This window comes from Dromaius novaehollandiae, chromosome 26 (genome assembly GCF_036370855.1).
Source record: "Dromaius novaehollandiae isolate bDroNov1 chromosome 26, bDroNov1.hap1, whole genome shotgun sequence".
Taxonomy (NCBI): Eukaryota; Metazoa; Chordata; class Aves; order Casuariiformes; family Dromaiidae; genus Dromaius; species Dromaius novaehollandiae.
Window position 1 is genome coordinate 7,142,662 of NC_088123.1, and position 22,519 is coordinate 7,165,180.

The 22,519-nt window shown below is 43.3% G+C and overlaps 1 protein-coding gene across 2 annotated transcripts in view; it reads right to left on the reverse strand.

The window, feature by feature from the left end:
* The window catches only part of DUSP26 (dual specificity phosphatase 26), a 76,315-nt gene that overhangs the window by 28,400 nt on the left and 25,396 nt on the right, over positions 1–22,519 (reverse strand). For both annotated transcript variants that reach the window (XM_026122276.2, XM_026122275.2), the window contains exon 2: positions 1,101–1,173. The gene's annotated coding sequence lies outside the window, so the exon portion shown is untranslated. The remainder of the gene's footprint in view (positions 1–1,100; positions 1,174–22,519) is intronic.

The window sequence follows — 22,519 nt, forward strand, 5'->3', positions numbered from 1 at the left end:
AAAGCTGATTTTCCTTCAAGCTTAAGAAGCAAGAGAGAGGTTTTTCAGCAATTCATTCCTGTCTTGTTTCTGGTCTGACTTCATTCCCTCAATGTGCCTTTCATTTTGGCAGCACCTTTAATTCACAAATGCATTTGGATACCCTTTTGTCACCAGTCCTAATGACTTCTCTCTCCTGTTTCCTTTGTTGGGGATGAGTCCGAGTGTCCCCCTCCAAATCCTACACATTAAAACAGGGTCCTATATAGGACCCTAAATAGGCATGAGAGAGGTGAGGAAAACTAGCAAAGAAGAGAAATTTCCACTTCCCTTCACAGGGCAAGACAGGCAAGGAGGCAGAGCTGGCTTAGGAGTGAGGGAGGAAAAAGGGGATCTGAAAAGCTGGCCACTGTAGCAGGTCTCCAGCTGGTGATCTTTATGGGGTCTGTGGAAGTGCGCTATCTATGTGATCTCATATTGTTATCACCATATCTGAGATGAGGCACCATGGCAACCAATGCATTCTCACTTCCCTCATCTTTTGGATGACGCTTCTTCAGCTTGCAAGTCCCCTCTCTGGTGAATGGGTGACAATCCCTTTGCCCAAGGGAGAGAAACATCCTTTTGCCAGCAGCCTCCTCCCTCTAATGCACAGCAGAGAACAGGCCTGGAAAAACCCCTCTGGGAGTGGCTGATCTATTAGCTTTTAGTCCCACTTATGCGGGGCTGAAATTCAGAAGTAGTGTGCGTTTGCCCTGGAGAGAGGGGCAAAAAGACTTGGTGGCTGCAGGACTACTGTGGCATTAAGCTCCTTTCCTTCCAGTGCATCTCTGATGCCTCCTACATCAGATTTCACCTACCAGAGTGATTCTCAAGGGGACTTCTATTGTGCATGCTGGCCAGGTTCCTGTGGGATTCACTTTTAAATCTCCTTTTCAAACAGATAATTAAAACATAATGGTGTTTACATTACAGATGGAGCTGAGAGAAAAATAATAATAGTAATAATAATCATAATAAACACTACTTTGCCACTCAGGGGAATTTGTCAAATAGCTCTTGCAGAGGCTAGGCACAATTTAATGAGTTTAAAGAAGAGGATTTACACTGAGCGAACTTACTCAATTGTTCACAGGCGACTGATGAGGTGAAGAGCCATTCAGAAGCATGCAACTGGAGCAGCCAGCACCGAGTCTACAGCAAGACCAAAATAAAAACAAAAAGAAAAAAAGGAAAAGGTATTAAAACCCCATAACTTTTACTGCAGTGGATGTATAGAATAGAATTGCAGCTCTGCAGAGTACAGAAGCTATTCTGAATTAATGGCTTGGTTTTTCCAGTCCATTCAAACAAGCTCATTTCATGCAAGATAAATTACAGGATCCTGCCACCTTCACTCCCTGGAGAGAGCTTTTTATAATTCACGATGTGTGTGCAAGGGAACGGACAGTTGGATTTTCTGACAGATATCCTGTGGCACACTGACCTGCTCTGGAGGCTGCAATATTTGATTCACCCAACACCAGCCGGAGCAACAAGTGATTGTCAAGCAAAAGGAGAAAAGGACCGAAAGAAAGCTTCCAGTACAGCCAGCGAAAACAGCTCCATGAGGAATAAAGGAGACTTTGCTGCAGACATGTCTTCTAAGAATTGGGTGGCCTCCTACAGCCTTATTTTGTGGGGCAAAACAAGAAATGGTTCCTCTAGCAGTGGAGTCTAGTAGAAGAGAGGTGGCTTGTGCACTGGTCTGACCTTAATCCCACTGCAACAGAAATAAAGAGTCCTAATCTAAACAGACTAGAAATTCAGTAGCTGTATCCCTGAGATTTCTTTTCTCCTTATTTTCTAATGGTGTTAAAATTGGCTCAATCAACCTAAACAGCACATTATTAGAATGAAGAGCTTGACCCCCTGTTTTTCTTACTTTAGAGAAGCTTGACAGGCAATAGCAAATATCCAGTGGACTTTGTCTCTAAGCACACCCTCTTTCCCCTTCTGCCAACACCATCCCCATCGCTCCAATTATATGCGTTTTGTCACCCATTTGGGCCACTTAATTACATTCCCTTTTCTTTTGGAAAAAGCTGACATATAATTATTTTCATGATTAACACTCTTGTGCAGCTAATTGTAATTATACCTTATAATCACAGTTATGATCGTCAATTACTCATCTTTGCCTCATTTGAATGTTTTTCTTTATCTGAGTTTCTGGAAGTTGTCTTCACTGAATACGCATGCACAACAAACTAGCCTAACTTTCCAAACTTCTCTGTTTTTTTTCCAGAGGAATTAATTTGAGGCCATAATAATGAATAAAGGCCAGATCATTGGCTGGTATAAATCAGTGCAGCTTCACTTGTGTCAACACAGCAACGCTGATTTACAGCAGTTAAGATGTCAGATATTTTACTAAGAAACTGGTGTCCTCTAAGAAAATATATTTTCCTGAGAGCCATCATTTGATATAGTTTTCATGTATTGAGCAATGAATATTTTTTTTCTTTTTATATATCTATCCTCTTATATATTTTGGGGAACTAAGAAAAGTCATTCCATATGCCTACTAGGTTGTATATTATGCAGCATTTTGAAAGACATTTCATTCTACACCTTGAAAATACACAGGGGACTGATTCTCCTCTTGCTCAGGCCAATTTTAATGTGGTGTAGCTGTCAATTTGAATCCAGTGGTTGCTGATTTACACCCTTGTGAGTGCAAACAGCATCAGTCACAGAATGACTATCAGTTTTACAGGGAAGATACGAGGATAAGTTCTAATCCAAGCCACGTACAGGAAGTTCAATAGTCAAAGCCACACACTTACGACTTACAAAACAATATGATTTCCAGCCCAAAGCCCTGGTCAGGGAGTTTTGCCTTTTTCCAAAGGGGGCCAGGATTTCACACCCTCTGTCCAAGGGGCTGCTGCAGTTGCCCAGGTTAATTCCAGGACATCGACGGGCTTGCTCTGAACCACGGGCAGGTGACACTAGACTCATCATTCATAGTGGGATAGTTCCGGGAGCTTAGACTCACGACTTAATGGACCTGGACTATGCCAGGTGCTGCAGAAAGACAAAAGGGGCATAACGTAAAATTCTGGTGGAAAAATGTCAGTGCAGTTTCCTTCCTCCATCCTTCCCTGCCTTCCTCAGGCAAGTGCTTTAATTCTGTGCACTGTGCTGCAAGCTGGCTCCTGCCAGGCAGAACACGTGCAGAACAGGAGCAAAGCTGCTGCTTTAAAACTCATTTCCCATTCCCAAAGAATTGGATGAATGAGTAAGGAGGTGAACTCCCAACCTAGAGATTACTGCTGCATTAATAAAGCAACTGTGAACGAATTGTCTCGGCTGCCTGAACCAACCAGGATTATTAAACCAGTCCCTGATTTAATTAGAGTGCTTAAAACTCATGCTAAAAACAGAAATGCAGCTCTCAGCTAGAAACAGGCCTTGAGGAGGAAGGGTCACTGCAAAGGTCAGCTTTTCCCATGGTTTATTCAGGATTATTGAATCAAATGCTAAGGTGTAGGCAGAGGACTGCACTGATAACGGGCAGGGAAGGAGCGCTGCTGTCCCTGCAACACAGCTCTGAGCACTGCCTGAGGCCAGCAGACAACACACATTATTTCTGCCTGCCCAGCAACTTCTGTGAAATGGCCTGAAAGAACAGGGTCTGCACTGGATTAAAAAAAACGCACATGCACCAGAACTGCCAGCCTTGTCACAACGTGAACAGGGGGATCCAGGACAGAACAGGGCAACCGAGACCCTCTCCAGGCCTAAAGGTAGGCCCGCGAGGCCCTGGGGAGCGAGACCCAGCCGAAGCTGCGGCCCGCACTGGGCCACGGCGCTGCGCCTCGCTGCACCAGCACCACCCTGACACCCTGGACGGGCAGCGCAGTCTCTCACCAATGCCAATTCAATTAGACGCCCCTAGCCTGACGAGCAGAAAACGGACCCAAAGTAATGCCCTGTGATTGGCTAAGCATTACACACTGCTTATTCTTTAACTCTTAGTCTGAATTTGAACTGTGACCACAGGAGAAAGCCCCTGCTGCTTTCGACACGGAGCTTTTTTTCCTTTTGAAGAAAACCAATTTTCAGACTTCAAAGGTTCCATACTTCAACTGCTTTTTCCTGGCCTAAAACTCTGCTGCATGTTTTTCCTCAACTGCCTAAGAACATTAGCATGACAGAGAGTTACTACTGGCATCTGCAGACTGCCATAAATGACGCCTCTGCCACTCTGCCAGCCTTGGTGGCCCAACCATGTCCTCTGTAACACACCAGCTCGAGATCAGAGCACAACCCCCCCCTTTAATAGTGGCAAGCTTTAATAAGAAGGTGCAGGCAAATTAAGCTTCACAAAAGAGAAGTTAAATGATTCTATTGTTATCTGAGTAGTTTCCAAATGGACCCATCAAAATAGAGTTTTGAGAATTGTTTTAATTGATAGCTACAGATTAACAATAAGATAAATAGAGAGATTAGAAAACATGCGTCACACTCAGCTGAGGCGGTAGGAAATTTTCAGCCTCAGCTAATTGTGCCATTTTGCAGTTTTAATTAAGTGCAGCCTCCTGAACTGAACTATTCCAGATAGCGCCTGTGCCTACCAGATGCACCCAAAGTTTCCTGGATATGCTTTTAACTCCTTGTGACCTTAGCGACCGGAGCTGGACAGGAATACTGGATGAGAGCCATCATTCCGCAGAGAGCGAGCACCCAAGCAATGAATTTAAGGGAGTGTCTACGGCTCAGCTCCAGACAGATGTGAGCCAGCTCCAGGCCAAAAGAGGTGGATCAGTTTTAGAGCAATGCTGAGCCAGCCCAGCCAGGAGAGTTTACTGGCCTCGTGCTTGCACCATGCTGACGCTTCTATATTGCCTCCACTTCAGTCCTGGCTTGCATCCAGCTGGCCCTGCACATGGGCAAGGCACGCTTGCAGCTGTAGACATAACCTGAGAGCTCTGCATCATGCAGAGATTTGTTGTTTTTTCCCCACACATGTCTAGGTTTCACCAATCGCACGCTCCTCCCACGCCGGTGATGCTCTAGAAACACAGATATTTCATACTAAGGAGCCAGGTAGCACCAGCTCAGGAGTTTGATGCTATGCCACACAGAGAAAAGAAGTTAGTTTAAAGCAGGCCGATCACAGCATAGCCTATGGGGGAGCTCAGGCAACTTGCACAGTGCTATAATGTGGCTTATTGCTGCCCTCATTAGTACCAGGGGCGGCAGCAGCAGCTGGCTGGGACACTGCATCGCATCCTGGCACCTTGCAGCCTTCGAGGCTGCACAGTGCTCAGAGCAGAGCGGCTCCCCGGCTCTGTCCGCCAGCTCCTGCCTCACTCACCCACGGCCCTGCGCTGGGCAGCCTCACCTCAGCCCTGTGCAACCCGAGCGCCCGCTCTCTGACAGCTGTGTTATAACAGCCATCCCCGCAGCACAGCGAGCTCCTTTCACAAACCGACTCTAATAACTATGCACAGAACGGCCCGTTCGCTGAGGCCAAGGGCTCCATTTATCCCTGAAATGTTACTTGGAGAAAGAAATGGTACATTTAATTACACATCATGTTATGTTAGGCATGAAGGATTAAGCAGCAGAACAATTTGAGGAGACTTGACACTATGGTGCCAAGAACAGTATTGGTGCCAAGAACTGTACTGGTGGCCCTTTGAGTTAGATGGGATTGCAACTCCCTTGAAGGGAAGGATTTGTAGCCTTCCGCAGGGTGTTTATGCTGGTGGGAAGCACAGAGGATGAATTACCTTGAGAATATCGACAGTATACCAGTGCAAATATAACAAAATGCGTTTTGTTTTGGCTCTCTAGCACAGGGTTTTTGTTTTGAGGGATTTTTTTTTCAAAATTCTTGTTGCAACAAAAATTTGAAAGAGCAACTAATAAACAATGAAGTAGCAACTAGAACTCTCCAAAAATATGGAGCAATCCCACTGTTATGGGAAAAAAGGCTACTCCAGGTAAAACAGGTCTCCTTGCTCAATTATGTATCTATTTTTAATAAATAAAACTCAACGAAAACTGTTGCAAGCCATCTGCTCTCTCTGATACTGATTGGTCTTGGGAGTTAGGAAAGAATTTCCCACTTTGCCACTGAACTAATATATGAGATCCTTAATATATGCAATCAGGGCCCTCTCTGCGTCTCAGCCTGCATCTGCAAAATGAGGATAATGGTAAATGTTCAAAGCTCCGGGGATAAAATATCCGCTTCCTAACCTTTCCGCCACTGAAGCTAAGATAAAAAAGTACAATTCTTCTGTTGGTTATTGGGCTGGAATGCATAGCTGCAAATACTTCTGATACACAGTGATCTGAGAAGAAAATCAGGCCTGACGCATGTTAATGCAGGACCCACAGCAATTCACAGGTTGGATCAGGCCACCACCTCGGCTATGGCTCTGTCCGTCTCTCACTGCTTTCGGCACTGAACGATTTAAAGAGAAGATGCAGCCTGCTGTGTATGTGCGGTACGATACAATAGCCAAATCTTGCTATCTTCTTGCTTGACAGCAATGAAAAATGAAAACAAGTGGGGTGCTTGGCTTATCATCTTTGTACTCAGGGGTTGTCTGCACAGAAGTTCTCATTCACCAAGGGATGATTATTAAACTGATACCGTCTGCTCCTCCTCGGTCCACAGCTGCCTCTGCTCCTAAGCTAGGCCTGGCTTTGAATCGCTCACAAGAGGAATTTGTCTCATGACTACACAAGGAGTCTACAGAGACACTGATGGAAATATCCCCCTATACAGCAGTATTTCCTTGTATCCGTTCAGCTCCTAAGGTTGATGGTCAGGCAGAGGACATAACTGCAGTTAGGAAAGAATGAAATACAAGAACTTTACAGGAAAAGCTCTAGGGAACCAGAGGTAGCAGAGAAGGAGGGCTGATATATATAGTTACAGCTGACATATTGAAGAGAGAAATGCAGCTTGGAGCTGACAGGGAAGGAACAAATAGGAAGAGCTCACATAAATGAAAAGAATTGCAGATTTGGGTATTACAGTCATCTTTGCCCATTTACTACCACAGAAGGTACGAACCTCTGCCTTTTGCTGTAAATGAAGATGGACATGGGATGCGTGCTGGCAGGCAGTCTTGCACGGACGGCATTCCAGCACACTGATGTACTCTGAGGAGCCCCGAGTCTGTGCTTAATGGGAGGGAAAATGCACCAATCCACACATCCTGTTGTCGCTTCAGGTCACCCTGACAAAGCCAGCAGCTGCTGCTCTGGGACTGGGTTGATGGTATATTATATCTGCCATTCTTCATTTGTTAGCACGGCAAGAGCTCTGTATTAACACAGTAATTCGTGAGGCTGTGCTTGGGAGAAGACAGAGGAGATGCAATCTGTGGTTGTAATGCAACTCTTGGTATGCATTAAGGGGATTCATCTTAACATCACTGTTCAATAAAGTTTTAAACCATGCCCTTAGCTTTAAATAGCAAATAAAAATAGAGCAATCAACAGGAGTCCTTTGTGTATTTATACACATGGCCTCAGATCTATTTTATAAAACATCGTTTAAAGCACTGTCATATCAATAAAAAGCCTGAAAAAACCACCTAGAGAGGAAGTGACAATGCATTTGCGTTTCGTACATGCCTGTGTTACTGATTATTTGAGACATCTTGCACAGCCTGTACATCAGGTATGCAGTGTGCAGGTGAAGAAAAGCACAGCTGTGATCATGAGTATAGAGTTTGTTGAAAACTGAAGTTCTTGTTCCTAAAACCTTCTCTCCAGGCTCTCACTGCACCAGTGATGCTTCTTTATCACACTAAAATCATAAGCATCTCCCCCAAAATTCAGGTTGTATTAAGAGTCTTATCCTTAATCCTTCAACTTGAGTGTATTGATAAGAAAATACCAATTAAGATTCATATTCCCACGCCAGACTGGTCATCAGAGACTAGGCAGATTATGTGATCATTCTAATTTCACTCCCAGGCATGTTAAATAGTTATAACTTTATCTCATTCAAACAGCAATGGCCCACAAGCTCCAGAGTCCTTTTGGCCCGTTTGTCGCCGCCACTGCTGGTGCCCCTTGACCTTCAACAGAAAAAACCTGGGTGGCCTCTCTGTACCTCTTCTGTAAAAGAAAGATTTCTGCGAGAGAAACGTTGGCAACATGCATTAGCAGTCTGACCAGACCAGTATCAAAATGCTTCACCTGAATTCTCAGGACAGACCCAAGCATGGATGACAATATTAATGAACACCTGCCAGCACCAGAAACTACAGCTCTGTTGCCTGATTGCATGAGACAGAAGAATACAACTTGATGCTTGCTAAGGCAGCAGGAGATAAAGAAGGGTTTCTATACACCTGAATCTACCAGGCACACCTAAAGCCAGGCAGGAGCAATAGGACATATTTCCAAGAGAGACTTCCAAACCAAGTTTGCAGCTGTAGGATTTTCTCAACAGTTTGATATAAGTTTACATAAAATAACATGACAAATTTTGGCTAAGGGAAGTTTTATTACCAGCCATCTTTAACAGTCTGAAAAGAAAAAGGATTGAACTAGGAAATCCTACAAAGTCTGATTTTTTCCTTTGCAAAATCAAGGTAAATCTGCTGAGGATTTCGAAGTTCAAATAGACTTACTAGAAGCTAACAATCCTGCTGATACTGTCTGGGCCAGGGATGAGATGACCCTTGTGCTGTTTATTGGTTTAGTGCAATCTGCATTAGCCACCTACAAACTGGGTGTAAAGATAACTGATGCATTAACACTATATTGTTCCTGTTGCTCTGACATCTTCTATCTCTCTTTATCTTTTCATAAACCCATTAGCCCCCAGTCCTGCATAGGACCTGGAGGGACACCCTCCTTCTTCAGCATGAAGCTCCCACTGAAATCGTGTGTGAATGTCCAGAAGCGCCTGCACAGAGCTCATTTCCGGACAAAGGCCTCGGGCTACAAGCTGTTTGGGCTGCAGCTGCCTCCCACTGTCCGTGTGCGCAGCACCCAGTAGAATCAGGCTCCCAGGCTCACTTGGCACTAATGTAATATGAAAAACAGTCATAAAAAAATAACAGCTTCAGGCTCTACAGATGTGGGAAAACTGACTCCAGCTTCAGTTATTACAAGGCATTATTTCTACAGGAACAAAAGAGCACAGGGTGTTTTTCGAACAAGCAAGACAACACATTCCCTGGCTGCAGAACCTCGCAGCCTGGATAGTTTAAGCCCAGGCTTTCACTTGGCACTAGAAGGGAATGAACGAACCTGTTCCATTCCATTTCTGAAAACTCCAATCCAAACTAATTATCTTTTTATTCTTCTCCCATCCTTTCACTGCCAAGGGAAAGAAATCAGGACAGGACTCCTGGGCTTTCTAGATCTTGCAATATTTATCACCTGAAGCCTTGTTCCCAACAGGAACAGTCAGCATTGAATCGTTTGTGCTGAGATGAAACTAGCCAGGGAGACTGTGACAGGCGCTGAGAGCACCGTTCTGCAGACAGCCCTGAAGGGAACACAACCATTCCAGCTGGGCAGAGCCAATGACTTACTAATGTCAGATGCTTTTTTTTTTTTTTTTTTTTTTTGAATAAGGACCTAGAAGAGGAAGATAGCAGCAGGAGAAAGATGGAAGAAGAGAGGCATGAAAAAAAGAATGAAGGAAAGACAAAGAAGCAGTATAGGGGATTAGGATTCAGGCCAGCATTGTCTGCAGCCTTCCAAACCATATGATATATCTAAGGAAGAGGCAGACAGCACATCTGAGTGAAAATTACAGGTGGCTGAATTAATTAGCTTCAAATCCCAACACCCCCAAACATCAGGTGCTGGGATTAGAGACTCAAAGCTAGTTTGCTGCTGAATCCCAAACCTCAGATATTATTTGGATTCAAATTGGAAGTGTTGCAGATGGGTTCGTTTAGGGAAGGGGAGAGCTGTCTTTTCCCATTCTCCCTTCAGCTGAGCCAGAAAGACACCTTTCTCTTTCCTTCTTCATAACATGACACTAAATCACTGCAGCCTTCCCTACCACTGTCTATACTTGCTTCCCATTGATCTACACAAGCTTTCAATTCTCTTCAAATACCTAGTGCTGCAAAATGGGCAGACAAAGAGATTCAGTTCAGGGCAATGGAAATTAGCTTCTTTCCATCCTCTATGTTCATGGGACATTACGTACAAGGAATTTAATATCCTTAAATGCTGATAAAGCCCTATTGTGTGACTAAACAATGGGACTGAATGACAAATAGTACCTGATTTTACCCTGAAACACTGAAAATTGCCAAGTTCACTTGATTTTGAGGCAAAGCCACTAAAAGGTCCCCAAAACACCAGTATAGCCAGATTCAGAGAGGATAATCAAAATAGTCTATAGGCATCAGGAGGAATATATTCATTTCCTGGTCCCACCACCTATTCTCTGTGGTAAGTCATTTGATCTGTCTATGATTCAATTCTTCTTACCCCTACAAGATGAGAATAATCCTCCTTTAGCTAGTGGCAGCACAGTCGCACAGTCAGAATAAAGCAGAACGCTGCTCAGACGTTATCCTCACCTAAAGTGGGGGAGAATCTGTATAGGCTGAAAAGTTCATGACTCTTGCAACGAACATAACCCACATCCTGCTTAATCAGGTGAGGTGCCAGAACCATCTTGCACAGGTCTAATTACCTGCTGGCAAAGGAGATACAGAAGAATAACTGGCGGTGCACTTGCTTCATCTGCACAGTGCCAAACAAGCTGGTAAGTTCATCGCAGCCTGCGTACAGCATCCAGGCACAGTACACTGGGAAACAATTAGTGTCCATGTGGCTCCTGTACTGGATGTGATCAGAGGGCTGGAAGGTATTTGTGTTCATTAGAGCATCGGTACCCAGTCATGACTGAAAACGCAGCCATCGCTGAGATGCTCACTTGAAAAGGGATTTGATGGACAGAAAGCTTGAAAGAGCTTGAATAAGCACACAAAAAGAAGAGGCAGTTTTGGAACAGTGTAATCATGTCTTAGTAAAACACTGAGGATAGCAATTAGTTGTTGGTTATGGATCCCCTCTCTGTCTTTTTCTTGTTTTCCAGGGCTCTGAGGATCTGCAATAACACCCTACCAAAGCTAGTCGGGTACTTGCTTCCATCGGGGGAGTCAGCTACTTGTCTCTAATGGATACAGCACAACTTGAATGCAGCAGCTTCTCATCAGGCCTGGTTTTATATACAATCAGGCACACTATACAATCTGCAGGTGGTTCAGCAGGTCACTACAGATTTTTACTGCTTTCATGTTATGCCTTGACCATACATTTATCCCATAAAGCAAACTGTCCGTGGCAATAGGAAGAGTTTGTTTGGGCAAGGAGCACTGGCATTCTGTACCTGAGCTGTGCTACACACCATAGTGATGCTGTCTGCCGCCTTCTCTCACATACCTGAGCATCCATGTTAGTGAATCCTCCTGGCAATAACCAGAATAAGACAAACAAAAAGGTCCTACATTTGGATCCGGCTGACGTAACATCTTTAACTTATCTGGACAGGCATGAAAATCCTAGGTGAGGGCTAGTTAAGGGCTAAGTTCTGTTTTCAAGGAATTTCCAAAAGATTTGCATGCACCAAAAAGCTAAGCACATAAATGTTTTCTTTTCTATAACCAAACCAGTTTGGTTAAAAATTGAAAAAAATACCCAGAATTTTGTGAGGTTGTTTCCAGGAAACAGAATTTTATTTTCAATGAATTTTCACTTTTAGAAAAAACCCTTTGCACCCAACAGAGCTGACCAATTGTCTGTTGATGCAGGTTTTCCTCAATCTGACTCGATTTTGACAAAGTGGCCTTAAGCTGTTATTTAACCCTGATTCAAAGTTATGTTACCTTGCTGCCAGGTAATGTAATTCAATTCCTTATGTAACTTTATTCCATCAGAAAATAGATTGAGTGAAAGGAAAATATATCATTTCTCTGTCTCCTTCAGAAATCCACTGAGCAAAGAGACTCCATAAACGCTGCATCTTGATCCCTTCCCATCCCTTGGAATGCAACAGAGGAGCTTACAGATATAATATATTGCCAGAAAAGCACGTACATCAGTGTAATATTTTATGTCAAGTTAAACGAGTGTGGAGATTCTCCAGTGTGTCAATATGCATTAGCAATGAGGAGGACGGCAGTAGTCTTTAGCAGAGAACTCTCAGCACGAGCTGACCTGAAATAACTCCACAGGAAAAGAGAAAGCCAGACACTACACGATAGGGACATGCTGGGTTCCCTACTGCAACTTTTCAAATCAATATAAATGCTTGAGCCTCCACTCCCATCCTGTGCTGCTGCTTGCTGGAGCTGGCATCTGGGGCAAGAATATGCTAGTACCACTTCTACCCTCCTGCATGATAATGAATTTCCATTTTCCTTTCCAAAACAAATGGCACTTTCACTGCAAGCCATTTCAGCTAGATGTCTCTGCTAATACCACCATAGCAGGGGGCTCCAGATGGTGCCCTTACCCACCCTCTTACACCTCCTCTTGGCCCAGAAGCCAATCTTCTTCGGGTTCAAAGAAACTCTGTAGCTCTTCCTCTGGGAGAGATGAGGCTGTCAGGAAACAAGTGCCCTGCCTTTGTTTCTCTGGTAACAGTCAAATACAAGGGCAGAGTTCCTCCCTGTTGTAGGCAATGTTGATCTGAGATCATAAACAAGAAGGTTGCCAGACAGTATTTTTGATAATCTCCGTCCCATGACTGGCATGCACAGGGCAGCATACAGACATAGCACAAGGGATATAGTGTACTAGAGCACCTGCTTTTGCAAACCGCTTTAAGATCTATTTGCCATAAAAGTCCTGAGTACAATTAATGCTGTAGATGTCCTGCTCCGTGAATATTAGCCTGATCCAAAGGCCACTGTAGTTGTGACCTGGATTCCAATCATCTTTCTGTTAGCTTCCTTCTAAATATATCATGTGTCATGGAGCTAGAGGGTTCTTCTACCTGTACCAGGACATTATCCTTTCTTTCTGTGCACTGTGTCATAGCAGGTTATATAAAAGTATAGTGGTCTTCTATGCAATCATTCAATCAAACCAATATCTTTTGGCTAATGGTTCTTGCTTTATCTACACCTCCCACAAACATGTATCTTGGCATAGACATCACTCCCACGTTAACTATGCTATCTGCAAAGCCTTAAGACAGAGAAAACAATATAAAAAAATACAGAATTGGAATTGTTTACATCAAGGAGAGCTAGCTCAGTTAGCTCCATATATCCCTTATTCATACAGTGCTGAGAGACTGAAACCCAGGGCTGTATCCCTCTGTCAGTCTTTGTCCATTTGTCTGTCTAGCTCTCTCATCTGTCTCTGTTCCCTTCATTAAGGGGACTGCAGGTGGCAGAGCAGATGATGGATGGGTGGGGGATGAGCTACAATAGGGCTACTCATCATCCACTTGTGCACTAGAGCAAGATAGATGGTTGCAAAGAGCTTCCAATTTATCCAACAGCTGAGTCGGAAAGCCACATCAAGCACCCTGGAAGAGCCTGTCTCGGAGAGAGGAGGAAACTAATTTGCAGTCACTGATGGGCAAAGCCTCAGAGAGGACAGGAGCATGCAGAACTGGCTCAAAGGTGTGATCTTAGCTAAACTAAGTCTCAGAGTTGGAGATCTTGGATATACAACCAAATTACAGGCTGGACCCTTGCACTCTAGATCACTTGCTTCTCATGGATGGCCGTGGCCTCCCCTAGGGAAAAAATCCTCCATGGCTTTTCCTGCAAAGGCAAAGTAAGCATCTTGCAGAAGGGAATCCTCATGGTAGGCTACTTCCTGGCTATAACAGCTAAGTATTGCTGTTATTTACAGCTATAGCTACAGACTCTAGACCTAACCCTTACACTAGAGGTACCATGCAGGTGTATATCTAAGAAAATAAACGGCCCCGAGCTACAGCCAGGCTAACAGCAGACTATACAGACAGAAAGTATGAGGGTCAAGGTGGAGAAATGCAAACCTATCCTTCCGCACCTCAATCTTACAAAATACGCCATCCAAGTAACATGTCCTTGTCACTGAGGAAGCAGGAAAAGTAACCTGGGTCTTCTGTGAGACTGCTGACAGCAGCAGAAAAGCAAGTATGCAGAGGTGGTGATTAGGAGGGAATAAACTGAGCAAAAGAGCATGTACCAAACAGTTTTTTCATTAGCTGTTAGTTATTCAAAATCTGCCCCTGCCTGTGCATCTTCCTCCACTTTTCCATATGATCAAAGACCTCATCCCATACCAATACACTTCTATTCTTTTCCTCCACTATATAGGGGAGAAAATTCAATTTGTGAAGGTTTTGTCATTCCCTCTCACTCTGACTTCCACTCTTTTCTTTGTAATGGTTTGCAGCATACCTACCACAATGATAAAATGCATCCTGTTTATGGGTGTAGAAAAATCTACCTCAGCACTTTTTCCATGGGAGAAAGAAGAGGAAAAAAGTACATTTTAAAGCACTTTAGATTGTGACTTCTGCAAATTAGAAAACTCACACTTTTTCCCCAGATAGAATATAGGCAATTACACTGTGAAAGCAAGTGTTATTTCTGTCCCTTTCGCCCTGCAGTCTTACCAATGCTTTTAAGATACATAAAGATATATTTGTTTGTAGTGAAGAAGATGGCCACCTTCAGCAGTTTGAGTCTAGTCTGAGAGATTTGGGAATGAGGAAATAGCTTTGCTTTATAATAGGTTTCATACTAGTTAAAAAAAACCTCTCTCAAAGCCTTGAAGACCAAAGGTCTTTCTTCATCCACAAAAGCATGCAAACTTTTCTCCTCAGTGTGCTTCAGGCCCAAAGCTGCAGCAGGTTTCCACTGCTGGTTATCTGCCATACACAGGTGCTTGGAACAACGCGGTACCTGGGACAGGGCAGCACTGTTGTACCAGCACCCCTGCAGGCACTGCCATGGGGCACAACCCACAGCAGCAGGGCCCCGGGTGCCCTTGGCCCACAGATCTCCCAGCCCTCAGCCAGCTTTGACAAACTAAGCAGAGGGGCTGGTGTTTGGTACCTCAAACCTTGCTTAACCATTCCCCTGCGCGTAGGGAAACCATCTCACTAACACCACTGCTCCCGGATTCCATCCAGATTGAGATAAGACAACGGCAAATACACACATGAATGAACAGATAGACAGATGGACATATCAGATCTATCTGGCATCTGCCTGTGTATAACATCTCTGCATTTACAGTTCATTCAAAACAGAATGTGCAAATCAAACTGAAACCAAAGTAACTGCACAGACATCTGGTGAGGGCAAAGTATTAGGGTTGTCTCCTGGCTGAACGATAAGTTTTGGTAGCACAGATATTTGGCACAGACCAGGTAAAGAAATGCTTTCTCCCTTCTCTCTCAAAGAGAGCCTCCTCCACAGGCCTGTCCTCCCCCCGCCTTAGCCCTCCCTCACACAAAGGGGTTTTGTTGGGGAGTGCAGGTCTCCTTCCCATTGCCACAGGCTCAGCATTTTTCAGCCACCGTCTTTCACATTTGCAGAGTATTGTGTTTTACTTTGTCCTCCCTTAGCCAGCCCTTTATCACCCCATATGTGATTGGAGAAGCTATCTACCAGCAGCATATGTGTTTAATCAACTTTAATACTTCCACACACCATAAGTAAGCGAAATGCTCTGGACAGGAATAATTATCATTTTAATTACATTAGAGAAGATAGTTACACTGCCAGAGGGTAAAAGAAGATCTGTGGCTTAGCGCACTACGAGGCTGGGTAGTAGCAGCCAGGAAGCAGACCTGCTTTGGCCATGAGGCAGTAGAAACATGGACTAAGAGCACATCTCTAAAAGCTTGCACGCACATGCAGTTGGGGCTCTGGCAGAAGAAATGGCTGGAAATTGCATTGCTGCATCCCCATCCCACCACAACTGACAAGTATACTACAAGTTCTGAAGTTTATGAATTATATTCCCATTACAGATTTATAAACATACACAAAGCATTAGGGATTTACACGCAAAAGACTTGGTAACAAACAGATAACTCTTCCTCTAGAGTAGTCACAGTGCTATCAGCCTCAGGCATGGTCAAGATAGGGAAACAGATACAGAGGCAGCACAGCTCAGGTAATGCTATCGTGTCAAACGCATAGCTCAAAATGCACCAGACTGATTAAACTTATGGAATATCTTTAAACATGGATCTTGGATTTTTTCCATTTGCCCCAGGGTATAGGCAAGGCATATTTTCCATTTTTTCTCCAAATCTACACAGGTTAGAAATATATATTTTTTTTTAATAAAGAAACAAGTGCATAATGCTGAGATTCACATGTAATCACATCTGCAACAAATGCAGCCTTAAGAAAAAACAGTAAATATTGAGAGACTTTTACTGATCAGATCACAAAAACTGGCAACATTATAAATCCCTTTGGAGACTTTGTATATCTCCTTAAAAGCTTACAATCCAAGAAGTATTCGCTCAGTAAACTTTACATTGCTATTTGTTCTTGGTTGTTTTAAGTCTTACAGATCTGTTTCCTAACTAGAAGCCTAAAGTGATTTAAGCAGGGGAAGAATGAAAACCAAATGGTGTGTGGCATTCCCGCAGAAGGAGCCCAGTTCAGGTTTCTGTGGAAGCCTTGATTTGCGACAGTGGCATAATGAAGGAAACTGGATTCTGCAACACGCTTGCAGAACCTCTTTCCTCTGGCTCCAAGTTTCTCCCTAGCTGATCTCCCCTAAATCCTAGCTGATCCCACGAGGGGGCCCTTTGCCATGTCACAAGCTTTCCAGTGTGAACTGTCAGGCCCAGGGATTCTTTCTGCTAAACTGATGTGAATTATCTGTGTGTGCATAAACAGCTGATGGCCACAAAACCTTTCATACATATCAGAGGCCTACCTATAAAGCAAACTAGTCATTTGCCTCTAGATCGGACTGTATAATTACCATATTTAACTGTCTGTTACAGAAATGTCAAGGGATCAACCAAGTCCAGGACTGCATTGTATTGGCTCATTTACAAACAGTATAGTCTCTTCTCAGAGCCCTTCTTGTTTACTTGCATTTACAACAAAAGCATCATAGAGAAACGGCTACATTTAAAAAAGAAAAAGGCGGCAGGAACAAAAAAAAGAAATACTTTGATTTATTAGCTTTGCTTTGGGATTGTTTGTTGTATTTAATACCTAGGTTCCATTTTGGGCCAAAATTATAAAAGATTTTTTTTTCCCCTGTTAAAGATGACTTGTGGTCTCTTCCAGGATTACCTCAGCCCTCTCTTCCTACCTCCTTCTTTAGATTAGTATAATCATGAAAGCAAAGAGGTTAATGAATACTGAATTATGAATTATGCTCTTGGGGACAATTTCATTAGAGTCATTGCTTTGACACACGTATACAGAACCTTAGGTTCTAAGCACATGATTATGTTTGGCATTTAGCATTCAGTTTCAAATATACTGGCTTTGGCCCAGCGGTACTAATGATATTTCAAGTACTATTTCTCTTCAGGGCTAAGTAACAAACACACATCAGATGGTTATTCAAGCAAGGAAAGTTTTTCTTCCTAGCTCTGCTGTTGCACCTCAGTGCTGACCCAAGGCAGCACCTGTACTCCAGCTCCACATGCCTCTCGATATTATTAATTGTGTTTATTATGGCAGTGCCTGGAAACATAACAAGAAAATTATGCTGCAAAGACAAGGGAAAATGACTGTCATTGCCCCCAAATGCTTATGGTACCCAAAACTGAATCCACTTCTGTAAAGGTTTTTCAGTTCTAAGCTTTTTCGTAAGCAAGGCATCAGCATATGTTTGGAACCATCCAGTATTTAAGATCAATGAAGGTTAAAGCCTCCCTAATACATTTAAATATTGACTTGGAGTTGATGGGAATCCACATCAGCCAGAAGATGGTCTCAGATCACACCCTTATTAATTTCCTGGGGCAGGTATATGTCTATGCCATTGCAGCACTGGTTAATGAATGCTAGATTGCAACAACAACAACAGAGAGATGACATGGTACATTTAGCTTGTGCCACATACTCCTTTTGACTGGCATGTATTGTAATAACTCAGAATGAACTGACTTCCATATATTGTTGCAAAAAAGACAAAGACTTGCCCTTCCAGTTTTCAATTCCTTTTCTTCAAATATTACTGAATTGACTGCACCATAAATTTCCATTCTGAATAATGCCTCTCATCAGATCAGCTTGAGCACTGCAGGTGCAGGCTGCTGCCCTGAGCTGAAGTAAAGACTTCTGTTACCGCACCGAGGTCCAGGAACCCACATGTCCCATCTTGATTCAGTCAGCAAGTGGCAGCTAAACTCCTTCCGAGTCTGTTTGCATGTTTGTTTCTCTACAAGTGTTACCAAAGCTAATTTACTGCAACTAATGTGGCCCTGACAGTTGTTGTAATTTTCTATCGAGGTAAAACCACAAGCTCCAAGTAGACAGCGCTCTGGAAATCAGCTGGAAAGATTAGCTCCTGTTTTGAGAGGGGCAGCTCCGAGACTGCTCCCTGGACTGTCATCACAGTAGGATGACAGCATTGCCCAAATGACCATTACTGAGAGAACCCCCCTCACACACACGCTGCGTAACAGGACTGGCAGCAGCCCAGTGTCAAACAGCTTGGGGCTAAGGCAGTGCTTTGCAGAGGTGACAGCTCTGGGAATGTCATCAACACAACTGTGCTCACATCAATATAGCCAAAACGGGGAGCACCAGAATCCAGAGAGGGGCCCATATATCCCAGCTAAAATAAGAACCAGCTACTGGGTTTATACAGGACCCAGACAACCCAAATCTCAGCTTTCTGGATGGAAGACCCAAAATATTCTATTGGGCTTTCTTCCTTAATTTCTCATTTTACATTCTGTTCCTATCAATAATGCTAAATATATATACAAAATACTAAAATATATGGTGAAAAAACAACATACGTTCAATGGAAGAAAATATACGGCTGATATGAGCCAGTTAGACTGTCTCTCCCTATTCTGTCCTAGGTTTCCTACAGAATGCGGAGACACTTAGAAGTGTTGATCCTAAATAACTAATGATGCAAATTTAGAATGATTTAGTTAAAACACATTTAGCCTCACGGGGAAACCCACACATTCATAACCGAAGTGATTTTGATTCCATAGAGAGAACAGGTATGTTTGAGACCAATCCAGTTACCATGACATACTAAGTTACTTCCCATCAGCCAGGGACTGCTTGTGCGTATGCTCTTAGCTCATCCTAACTTCAGAGAAAAATGTTAGCTTAACTGGGATTTTGCTCTACAATTGGGCTAGGCTAAGAGCTTGTGCACAGTCATTTACTGCAATGCAGCTGACAGGTAGTAGCTTGAAAAGCTGTGGAGCTCCATCTTTTACAGTCACATGTCCACACCCTAATTCAATGATGTTTCCTTTAGTGTTGACTGAGGTTGTCCATATGATTTAATGTGGTGTAATTAATCTACTTTAAAAGCTCATTTGGATTAGTTTTTCTACATGTACCTGTACAAACAAACTCTTAACTTCTTTGTTGCCTCATCAGTAGCACAGAAATCACTGTGAATGTATGTCATGTGCACTCTTGAGTTTGTAAACCTTGGCTATGGATTTTTAACATGTGTTTGTATAATGCCTGGCTTTAATTTCAGTAGACAACTGCAGGTGCTTCCTTATTGCAAATAATAATCAATAGGCATCACAGAGAGAGGCCGTTAGAAAAGCTGTGCTCTTGTTAAGTTTTTATACCAGTTTTACATTCCAAAATTGACTCAGGTAATCATCCATGAACCTTCAAGCCTGTGATACTGAGGTAACATTGTTAAAGACATCTAACATACACAAGCAAAATTCATGCAAGTCTTGTACTCAAATACCAGTGTATCCTGGGTGAAGTTTACCTCATACAGGGAGCAAGGTCAAGGTCCCACTTAACTTCAAAGCCACAGTTCTTAAATTCTTCATGGGACTTTTCAAAATTGCACTCATGCTCCTAAATCTCTCAAGCCTTTTCAAATTTTACTCCAGTATTTTAAGAAAAAAAAAAAAAAAAAAAAAAGCTTTATTTTACCTTTCTGCTCTTCAGCTCACCATTTCCTTAGTGGTCAATGGAACTATATAACCGTACACCAGTTGAGTATCTAACTCTAAAGCATCAAAAGCCATTGCTTTTAAAAGAACAATAAACATACCAAAGTATAGGAAAGTCTTTTCTATAGAAACATGCTGCAGACACTTAGTTGCCAGCACTGTGGATTTCTGAGGATGGACCCCTTTCCCTGACAGCCACAGACTGAATCTATCATTACTAGTCAAAAGCACCCTAAAGATTCAGCAGAGGGCAGAGATCTGTTGTTCTCATGATCCAAATGAAACCTCCTCCTCCTTAACAGCCTTTGAGTTTGCCCCATCCTTCCTACTTTGTCCCTGCGCTACAAAATGATCGCAAATGATTTTGGATCAGAGCTTCAGATTTGCTTTTGGATGCACATAAAATAATCATTCCTGAAAACAATCTCTCCATGATTAAAGATCCGCTGCAGCTAAAAATATTTAAAGCAGGAATTATCCCAAATAATAGACTTGGCAACATACACCAGAGATGACAGAAATTGCTGGCACTGTGCAGAAAACAAACATCAAAAGACAAAATAGCATCAGACACTGAAGCACTGGAATTTTTTTTTTTTTCCTTTTTGCTCTATGCCATTTTGCCAAGGTTGTTTGTGCATCTTTGTGCAATTCCAGCTAATCACACAAATTCTTCAATTCAAGAAATTCTTTGAAATCTCTCTGGGATGGCACCTACACTTGTCTGCCCCTCATTTTGCTCCTGTTACAAAGCACCCTCTCAGTTCTAAATGAAGAACTATATTCAGTAGCAAACTGTCAGGGGTGTTTCATTTTGCAGCTTTTATTCCACTTCATTTGCTTTCTTTTTTCCCCTAGAGAAATCTTACAGGGGTAGTAACATTTGTTTGCTCCTTCCTCCCTTCCCTTTCCTGTGAGGGAACTCTCAAGACAGGTCTGCTTATTAGTTCACATGGTCACTCATTGCTGTCACCATGCTGCCTTTTATTAATAATTCAGCTAATAACTGGTTCTAATGGACATCCTCCAAGAGTATCACTAATGAAGGGCCTGATCCAGAGAAGCCATCTAGATGCTTCCCTGAGGATGCAAAGTGATGTGAAGCACCAACAGGGTCAGAGAGTTGGCAGCACTGCAGTCCCCAGGGGAGTCCCAGCACCTGGCAGGATTGGGCTGTGTGACACAGCTCAAAGCTGCTATCAATTATTTTTCACTAGGACTTAATATCATCTGTGTAGCGCTATGAATTTGCAGGGTGCTTTGCACTCATCTGTGAAAACGCATAGCTTACCACTGCCCTCGAGAGCATACAGTCTGGATGCCTTCCTAACGAGAACAAGGTACATGCAGCAAGGGACCTCAGGGCTGATCCTAAAAGCTGCTTTGCATTTGCAGCTCCTGCTCATTCCAGGAAGAGCTGCATGTGGTTAGAAGTACTTGGCATGCCTCAAGAAGGGACCCAGAGGGGTCTGACAGCCTGCAGGTGAGACCACAGGGCAGGTCAGGCAAGCTTTTATGGAATCAGTGCTGTGCTCAGTCCTCCAGACAGTGTCAGAACCCATGGAAGCACATAGAGAAGCTGGTTGCCAGTCAGTCCCAGCCAACAGGAGTCTTTCAATCGGTATAAGCGCCTTCAGCCTCAGCCAGTCACCCTCTCTGAAGCCAAAGGAAGTGTGTGTCAGTCTGCTACTCCTGTAAAGTGTCCTCCTAAATGTCAGCTACCTAAACTAGGATTTGTCTGAACTGGATCTTTGCCTCCATCCCTGAAATCTGTGCATTTGCACTACTGCAGACATTTGAGGCACATAGGGAAAACTGCACATTATTTGCACTAACGGTGTTGGCCTTGGAGTACTGGTAGTATAAGATGAACCAATACAAATCTAGGCTTTGTCCTATTTACCCTACAGATCTGATTTCCTTTTGTGGCTGTGGATGGGCCATCCTCACACTAGCTATTTCCTGGCAGAGATGGTGGAGGGAATGAAAAGCAGGAGATGGAACGGGCCAAATCCCACTTCACTAATTTCACTCCATTGAATGTTAGATGCAAGAGGACTACAGGAGAATACAGGTACTTCAGATGACACGCGCACACAGTGCTACATCATAGGAGTCTTTAATTAAAGGGTCATAACACAGGCCTAGCTGGAAACTCCTAAGAGGACTGCAGCAAGTTTAGCAGGATCCAAGAAAAACTCTTTGGGGACCTGAGAAAATGCAGTTGATTTCATTGCTTCAAAGCAAGTATAAGGAGAGGGAATGAGAGGACATAAGAAAGGTGAGGAAATGACCTTGCTGAAATCTAAGCAGACTGAAGGATAATAGCACTGAAGGACTGTACTCCCATGAATACCAAGCCTGAGTGAAGAGGGACCAATTCCGAGGGCTGGAAGTGAACATGAAATGCAAAGAGGTGTC